The sequence below is a fragment of the Octopus bimaculoides genome, chromosome 5, assembly GCF_001194135.2.
Source record: "Octopus bimaculoides isolate UCB-OBI-ISO-001 chromosome 5, ASM119413v2, whole genome shotgun sequence".
Taxonomy (NCBI): domain Eukaryota; kingdom Metazoa; phylum Mollusca; class Cephalopoda; order Octopoda; family Octopodidae; genus Octopus; species Octopus bimaculoides.
Window position 1 is genome coordinate 27,671,742 of NC_068985.1, and position 8,255 is coordinate 27,679,996.

General features: G+C 37.7%; 1 protein-coding gene and 1 long non-coding RNA gene across 4 annotated transcripts in view; one reads left to right on the plus strand and one right to left on the minus strand.

The window, feature by feature from the left end:
• LOC106877962 (uncharacterized) overlaps positions 1-8,255 on the minus strand; it is a 433,893-nt gene that overhangs the window by 27,231 nt on the left and 398,407 nt on the right. The window lies entirely within an intron of this gene.
• The window catches only part of LOC128247903 (uncharacterized), a 70,848-nt gene continuing 69,593 nt past the window's right edge, over positions 7,001-8,255 (plus strand). The window contains exon 1 of the long non-coding RNA XR_008264221.1: positions 7,001-7,300. This is a non-coding gene — a long non-coding RNA (uncharacterized LOC128247903). The remainder of the gene's footprint in view (positions 7,301-8,255) is intronic.

Consider the following 8,255-nt stretch of genomic DNA (forward strand, 5'->3'; position numbering starts at 1 on the left):
TGTGTGTGTGTGTGTGTGTGTGTGTGTGTGTGTGTGTGTGTGAGTGTGCGCGTGCATGTCTTTGGTGGAAGTGTAAGGTCAGTGCCTATGACAATACTTTAGAATCTTTGAGATTGGTCGAAAGAGGGAGGTATTCAAGGATCTGTCTTAAAAGTTTGCATTAGTGTGTTTCTGCTAAGGGCTCCCAAAGTACAGGCAGTGGTTTTAAACTGGAAGCTGTGTATTGTCTCATCCAAGAGCACGAATATTCCCTTCATCACAACAGAACTTTTGCTCCTCGCGGATATTTGAACTTTTTGAAGTGTGTAGTGGTTTTGAAACCGAAATACGTAGTTGCCAAGCAAGCTTGTAAACCGCATGGACATGCTTTCTCCGTCGCAAGTGTACCAGACTAATAAAGTAGATTTTATTGTTGTTCTGTTTGAACATTTCAGTAGTTGATTGTCTGTCAGATAAAAAATGGGGGTGCATAGGTATTCCTGAAAGTTGAAATTCTTGGAGGACAGCATTGCTTACTTGCGAATAGCTAAAGAACCTTCTCTAATAAGTCTAATATTCCGTGAAGAAATTAGTTACCCTTATCAAAAACCATATCTAATATAAGCCAATGAAAGGATCTCTACATGATTATCAAATCAAGTTTCGCTCCGCTATCTTGGAAATTCAATGCCACATTAATAAGTATAGGTGTAGCTGTATACAAGCAGGAGGGCCCTGAGGAAAAAAAGTCTTTGATTATTAATCTACTTCGTCGCCCAGGCTTTATCTGGAGCTAAGCAACACCAAAAATAACCGCAACAGCAACAACAACATCAACGGGATGACGTCAAACGTCTGAGGAATTTTTTGTTAAAACATCTGAGTAAACAGAGAAGACAATGAGCTATTGCATCTGAAGATGGTTAGCTACAATGAAACCGAGGAATGTCTAGGTGTGGGCTTGTACATTCTGGACATACTTAGAACCAATATCGACTCCTTAGATGTAGAGCGCAACTGTGATATCAACTGGGCAATCGGCAGTCGTATAAATAACCACGATTATGCAAAATTTAGATAGATACTAATTGAAGGTTTAAGAAACGTAATTTAGAATTTGAGCAGAATTATACTGAAGAACTATTAGTTATCTTTGAAACATATAGTTTGACGTGTAATGGCAAACTTTTAGGGCAGGGATAAAGTAAATTCAATAGAATTCAGTATATTTCTGATAATTTTTTATCAACTACATAAGGATGGAAGACCAAGCCAGACGCATTGAAATTTCGATTTAGACGTAATGAATAAATGACACCGGTACTCCGTCGGTTACGACGATGAGTGTTCCAGTTGATCAGATCAACGAAACAACCTGCTCGTAAAATTAACGTGCAAGTGGCTGAGCATTCCACAGACACGCGCACCCTCAACATAGTTCGCAGGGAGATTCAGCATGACACAGGATGTGACAAGGATGGCCCCTTAAAATACATGTACTACTCATTTTGCCAGCTGAGTAAACTGGAACAACGTGAAATAAAGTGTCTTGCACAAGGACACAACGCGCCGCCGGAAATCGAACTCACGAGCTTACGATCGTGAGTTGTATCTCCTAACCACTAAGTCATGTGCCTTCACTAAATAAATAAATGACGCAAGACATGGTATCAATTAAATCTGGAATTCTTCCATTTCTTCTCACTACAATTATTATGTTTATTGACTTGCTATATATAACAACCATTTCTTCGAATAATACTCTACAGATGGAAAAAGAAGAATACTCGGACAAAGTTGACGTAAGTCTCCCCCTAAAAAAAAAAACCCCGAATAGCCATGGCTGAAATAAGTTTGACTATAGGTCGGTTCAGTTACAGTCGATCTAGGCCTAATAACAAACATATCAGCAACAATAGCAGCAGGATCATCAATGGGTTGGAGCCAATAATGGAAGTACAAGGAGGAACTCAATCTAATATAGTGTCCAAATCTATCTCTAATCACATTGTATTGCCTAAAACCTCAAAAAACAAACAAAAAAAAAGGGAGTATGCATTTGAAAACGCATTCCTAGATAAACTACAGCTGAATAAAACATTGAATAATCACGATTGGAAGACTTTTGAGCATATGTATGTTAAAATATGCATGATCTGGGGGTTAAATAACATATATTAATACTACTCTGTGGAAATAGAACTTCCAACAGCTCAGAATTATGTCTGATAAAAAAAAAACTATTTCTCTATAAACTACAAATGCCCAAGACCGTCAACAAAACAATGGCAGGAAATGAACTGTAGTCATACAGCCACGTTTGCTAATCTGATTGGTAAAACTTGTGGGGTTAACTGTACACTTGAAGATAAATAAAGCCCACATCTAGATGCTGCTACGGCAACACCAGAACCTGTCAAGTACCCTACAGACATTAGTATGAACATCCAGTCTGGAATACATAAATATAAATAAACATTTAAAAACAGATGTACACAGCATACTCATTCCTTCTGGAGCAGATGTAAATGAAATACATGAGTTTTCCAATACATCTGAATTTTACAGAAGTACGGTATTGATGACACATTATTAAAATATGCTGACTTATATTTTCACCCGTGCGGTATTAAAGACACATTATTAGAATATCCTGGTTTATATCTCCACTCGCTGTTCCTTATAGGAACTAGAGTAAAGGAAATATTGTTATCAGGACAGAAGTACAGATAGTGGAGCCTTTCGATATATTTTATAAAAATCAAGCATTTTTATCAAAATGTCGATACCAAAATAAACACTTCTAAATAATATTTTCCAGAATTAGAAGTTCCTGTCCCAACACAAAAGTGTAATTAAAATCGCAGTAGTATAACAATACTTCCTGATTTTTTGGTAGCTTGATTAGTTGCAAGTACTTGGAATAACTAGAATTCATAAGAGGGAATAACATAGTATTTTAGCTACATTGCAGTTTCTTTCTCATTGTACTGTTACTTTCAGTGAGTAGAATTGGAAATATTTGTAAGTAGAGAGAAGATACCAGCTAAAACAAGTACTCGGCGCTGTGGGTAATATCTATAGAGGGGCTGCTATACTAGTATGTAGTTCTCTATCCTATGGCTGGTGCTCATAGGTATATGGCGCATGGCTCAGTGGTTAGAACGTCGAACTTACGATCGTGAGGTTGTGGATTGCGTGTTGTGTTCACGTTACTCCAGTTCACTCAGCTGTAGAAATGAGTTGCCACGTCTCAGATGCCAAGCTGTATCGGCCCCTTTGCCTTTCCCTTGGGTAACACTGGTGGCGTGAAGAGGGGAGCCCGGTATGCATGGGCGACTGCTGGTCTTCCATAAACAACCTTGACCGGACTTGTGCCTCGGCGGGTAACTTTCTAGGTGCAATCCCATGGTCAGTCATGATCGAAGGGAGTCTCAGCATAGGTATGGACCCGAGGTACTTATAAAGATCGAAGTAGGGCCTCTTACAACCAAATCAAATGAAAACTAAATGAAAAATTGTGTCAAACTAATACATGTGACCAGCGAAAGGACAAATGAGATTAATTTAGGAAGTAGACAGCAATTTTCACAATAATATCCTTGATATAAGTTCTACAGAGTGGTATTCATTCAACATTAGTAAAGACGGCGCGAAGAAGCAGCTGCGGCCAAACGATTAAATGAATTCTACTAATTATATTGGAGATACTTTACGTTCGTGTATTCGTGCGTGCGCACGCACACACACACATATATATTCACACATTAATACACACATACACACATACATGCACACACACATAAATGCACACACACATGCATTCACACCCACACGCACACACACATACTTATATGTATATTATATATATATATATATATATATATGTACACACACACACATACACACGCATATATATACAGAAAGGACAACTTGACTGTAGCTTGAATTTAAACGAGCGTTAACTTCGTCGAACTTTCTTAAATTGACTTTCTCTTGTAAAGATATGTGATGCTCTTAAATCTATTGACCAATCCGTAAAATGATGTTTGCTTTATTATACAACTAAAACAAACAAACTCTTACATACACGTATAAATATATATCTATCTATTTAATTTATATACATCATTAAAAGGTATGATGTGGTTTCTGACTGAGAGATAATTTGCATAGTTAAGTACACAATAGACATCGATGCGAAAACATCATCCAAGTCGTAACTCAGAAGAACTCCAGGCTCGTTCCGATCTCCTTCGGCCTTGTCAATGACGCGTATTTGCTCTTCAGATGCCTAGCCATAATAATTCCCCTCCGATATATGAGCGGCAGTTTCGGCAATTTCCGTTGCCATCGTCAGTAAGGCCAGCTCGTTCGGTTGATTCCAGACTAGCTCGCCTATTAGAGTATATATAGATTCACCATAAAAATTTATGGTTGATTTAGCAGATCGCTAATGTTTATACAAAAAATTAATAAAAAAAGTTGTTTGCAATGTAAAGGAAAATTATAGTCGTCAACTAAACTTGACTAAGCGTGTGAATAACTCCTACATTGCTAGAAATAGGAGCTAAAATGCTCCAATGCTGCTTGGGGCTGCAATCGCTCCGAACACCGAACCGAGAGCACATTAGCGATTTGTTTATGTGCCTAGTAACATCATTGCAGCATTTGAGTTTCTATTTCTAGCAATGTAGGTGTTATTCACACACTTAGTCAAGTTTAGTTGGCGACTATAATTTTCCTTACAAGTATAACATTGCAAACAACTTAATTAATTATTGCATACACATTAGCGATCTGCTAAATCATCCACAGATCTTTATAGTGAATATATATACTCTGATAGACGAGATAGCCCGGAATCAGCCGAACGAGCTGGCTTTACTGACGATGGCTACGGAAATATCCGAAACTGACTGGTTAGTCGAAGGAATTCTCGGTTCGGTGTTCGGGGCGATTGCAGCCCCTATCAGAGTATATGTTATGTGCTTTGTAACAGCAACATTGGAATACTTTGGCTTCTATTTATAGCTATATATATATATATATATATATATATATATATATATATATATATATATATATATATATATGGAGCACTCCGTCGGTTGCGACGATGAGGGTCCCAGCTGATACGATCAACGGAACAGCCTGCTTGTGAAATTAACGTGCAGGTAGCTGAGCATTCCACAGACACGTGTACCCTTAATGGTGTTCTCAGGGAGATTCAGCGTGACACAGAGTGTGACAAGGCCGGCCCTTTGAAATACAAGTACTATTCATTTTTGCTAGCTGAGTGGACTGGAGCAACGTGAAATAAAGTGTCTTGCTCAAGGACACAAAACGTCACCGGGAATTAAACACACGGCCTTACGATCGTGTGCGGAATGCCCCTAACCATTAAGCCACACGCCTTCACACACACACACGCACATATACATACATACATGCATACATGCATACACACGCATATACATGTGTGTGCGCGTGTAAATTTTTACCCCATCTTCATTACAGCCAAGCAATGGGGTCGATGTAATCAACAAGCCTCCTCCCTCATGATTTTAAGCCTTATGCCTAAAGTAAAAGGAATTATAAACATGAAAGCAAAATAACATTTTTCGTTATATTCTTGTTCTTTCTTTGTCTGACTAGAAGTTTAAAAGCATCTTCATTTTATGAAATACTCTTATATGTCGGTTGCGTTTCGTTCATCAAAAGGGACGACGGCCTACGCTGTTCTACGTGGTCACTTAACTTTGTGAGAAAAAACAACCAAATTGTCCTCATATCACACCTCATAGTGTAAAACGTCGGAAGAACTAATTTGACAAAAATTATATAAATAGAAATACGAAGTGGTGGTCATGGCTGAAATAGGATTTACTGTAGGTTTCCTTAATCAAGAAAGTGATTAATCAGCAGTATCCAAAGCCGTTTGAACAACAATTTCTACCTTTTATACAGCAACTTCTACCTCTGCCACCACAAATACTCTCACCTATACATCAGACACATTTAATACTGTCATAATTTTCAATATTACCCACATCAGCAACACCAGCAGCAGCAGCAGCAGCAGTACAGCTACCATCATCACACACCATCACCGCCACACACACACACACACACACCACCACTGCTACCATACACACACACCACCACCACTCACACTACCACCACTAATACCACCTTCACCACCGCCACCACCGCACACACACTCACCACCACCACCAGACATACACACATACCACAGACACACACTCACCTCCACCACCACCAGTACCACCACGACCACAACCACGACCACGACCACCAGTACCACGACCACCACGACCACCACAACCACGATGACGACGACGACGACGACGACGACCACCACCACCAACAACAACAACATCAGCAACAACAACCGCCGCACAACAACAACAACTACAACAGCAGCAGCAACAACAAAACAGCTTCAATGAACGTAGTACCTTGAGAATTACTTGGCCCCTGAATGCTGTTACTGCAGCTTCCCCTCGAATTACCATTCGCACAATTTGTGACACAAACTCCCCACTCACAAATATCTTGTTATTACTTAGCCCGCTTCCAGCTAGCAGTCAGTCAGCCATTAGCGAATATATTTGTCATCAAAGACGCCGTATTCGTGACCATCCTATCATTTTTGTTTTGTTTTGTGTGTGCTCATTGTTCATCCAGGAGCACACTAGCCAATGTTCTTCCTCTTCACTAAGATGGTAGGGTGTAGTTTAAGGAAAATTTCGCTATTTTCTGCAGGTTGAGTGACCGCACAGAAAGTTTCTCAATGACTCAACAATAAAATGTGTTTTTTTTTCTATTGGTACAAAGAACAATTTTTGTTAGAGTGTTTGTCAGCTGTTCTCAAACATTGCTGTGAAAAGGTAACTAGGTGCGTCGACGATTTTAGAAATATGACATGAGACAACTATGATATATATAACAAAAGAAATCTATTTCTTGAGGATTTTGAAACACGTTGTCATTCATAATTTTCATATACATACAGGTGTGGCAGAGAGTTTAAGAAGTATGCTTCTCAACCATGAAGTCTCGTGTACGGTCATTAATGCGTGGCTTCATTGGATGCACTGTAGTTTAAATTCGGAGTTCGTTTTGTTACATATATTAACCTTGAGTCTACTTGACATCCGTGATAAGTGTGCCGATGTTTGTGGACTGTTTAACTACTTCGCACAATAATTCAATGATAAAGTCTTCTAGCTCATAGAACAAGAGGATGCTCATCAACAAGAAAGTCTATTATTGCAGATATGATTATAAAAACAAGGTAAGCAATAACTTATGTATATACATATATATATATATGTATATATATTATTTGTGTGTGTTTGTGTATGTGTTTGTGTGTGTGTTTGTGTGTATGTTCACGTGAGGATGTGACGCGCATAGAAAATTGTATCGTTTTGTTCCATTATGTCTTTATCGTATCTTAGAATTTTTGAAAAGGAATTTTAGCTCGAAATGTTAGGAACATTTGATTATTCCTAAGTTAACATTTCAAAACGTTTATTATTGTTATTTATTATATTTGATATTCTATCTACATTACTATTTCTATCTATAAAAACCTTGTTCATTTTTATTTTATTTAACTCTTTATGCGAATCACGATAATAATGTTTTATTTGTACGCCAAGAAGTAAACAATTATTTAGAACCTCTGATCTCGTCAAATGAATTTGTACTGTATAGAACAAACTAATTTTTACCTTGGCGAGATGATTGTCTGAAAAAAAAAAGCTTGTAAATAGCGCATGACAATTTCTCATGAACAGTTGTTCTTAATTAAAATGAGTCATAAACAGCAATTCTGTTAGTAAAAATTTAAAATAACCGATGTGAACCAAATATCTCTCATTCGATGACTAAGTGTCTTATAGTTTGCGCAATTATAAGTTTACAAATTTCCTGTTTCACATTAAGATTAGGTTCAAAGGCTTATCTGATTATCTGCGGCAAATTACCCGGATAGAGTTCACGATTATGATATATGTCTGTTTGCCTCAGCGACTTAGTACACGGAGATAGGATATTTTAACGATTGCCTAATATAGCATGATATCCTATCTAGGTCTGAAGATCAGATTAAATTTAATTCTAAGAATATGAATAAATTATAAAAATTATAAATTTCTCTCAGCTTGAAACATAGTCGTATAACAAACAATAAACCCCAAACATATAGATGCATATATGGTGTGTGTATATATATATATATATAT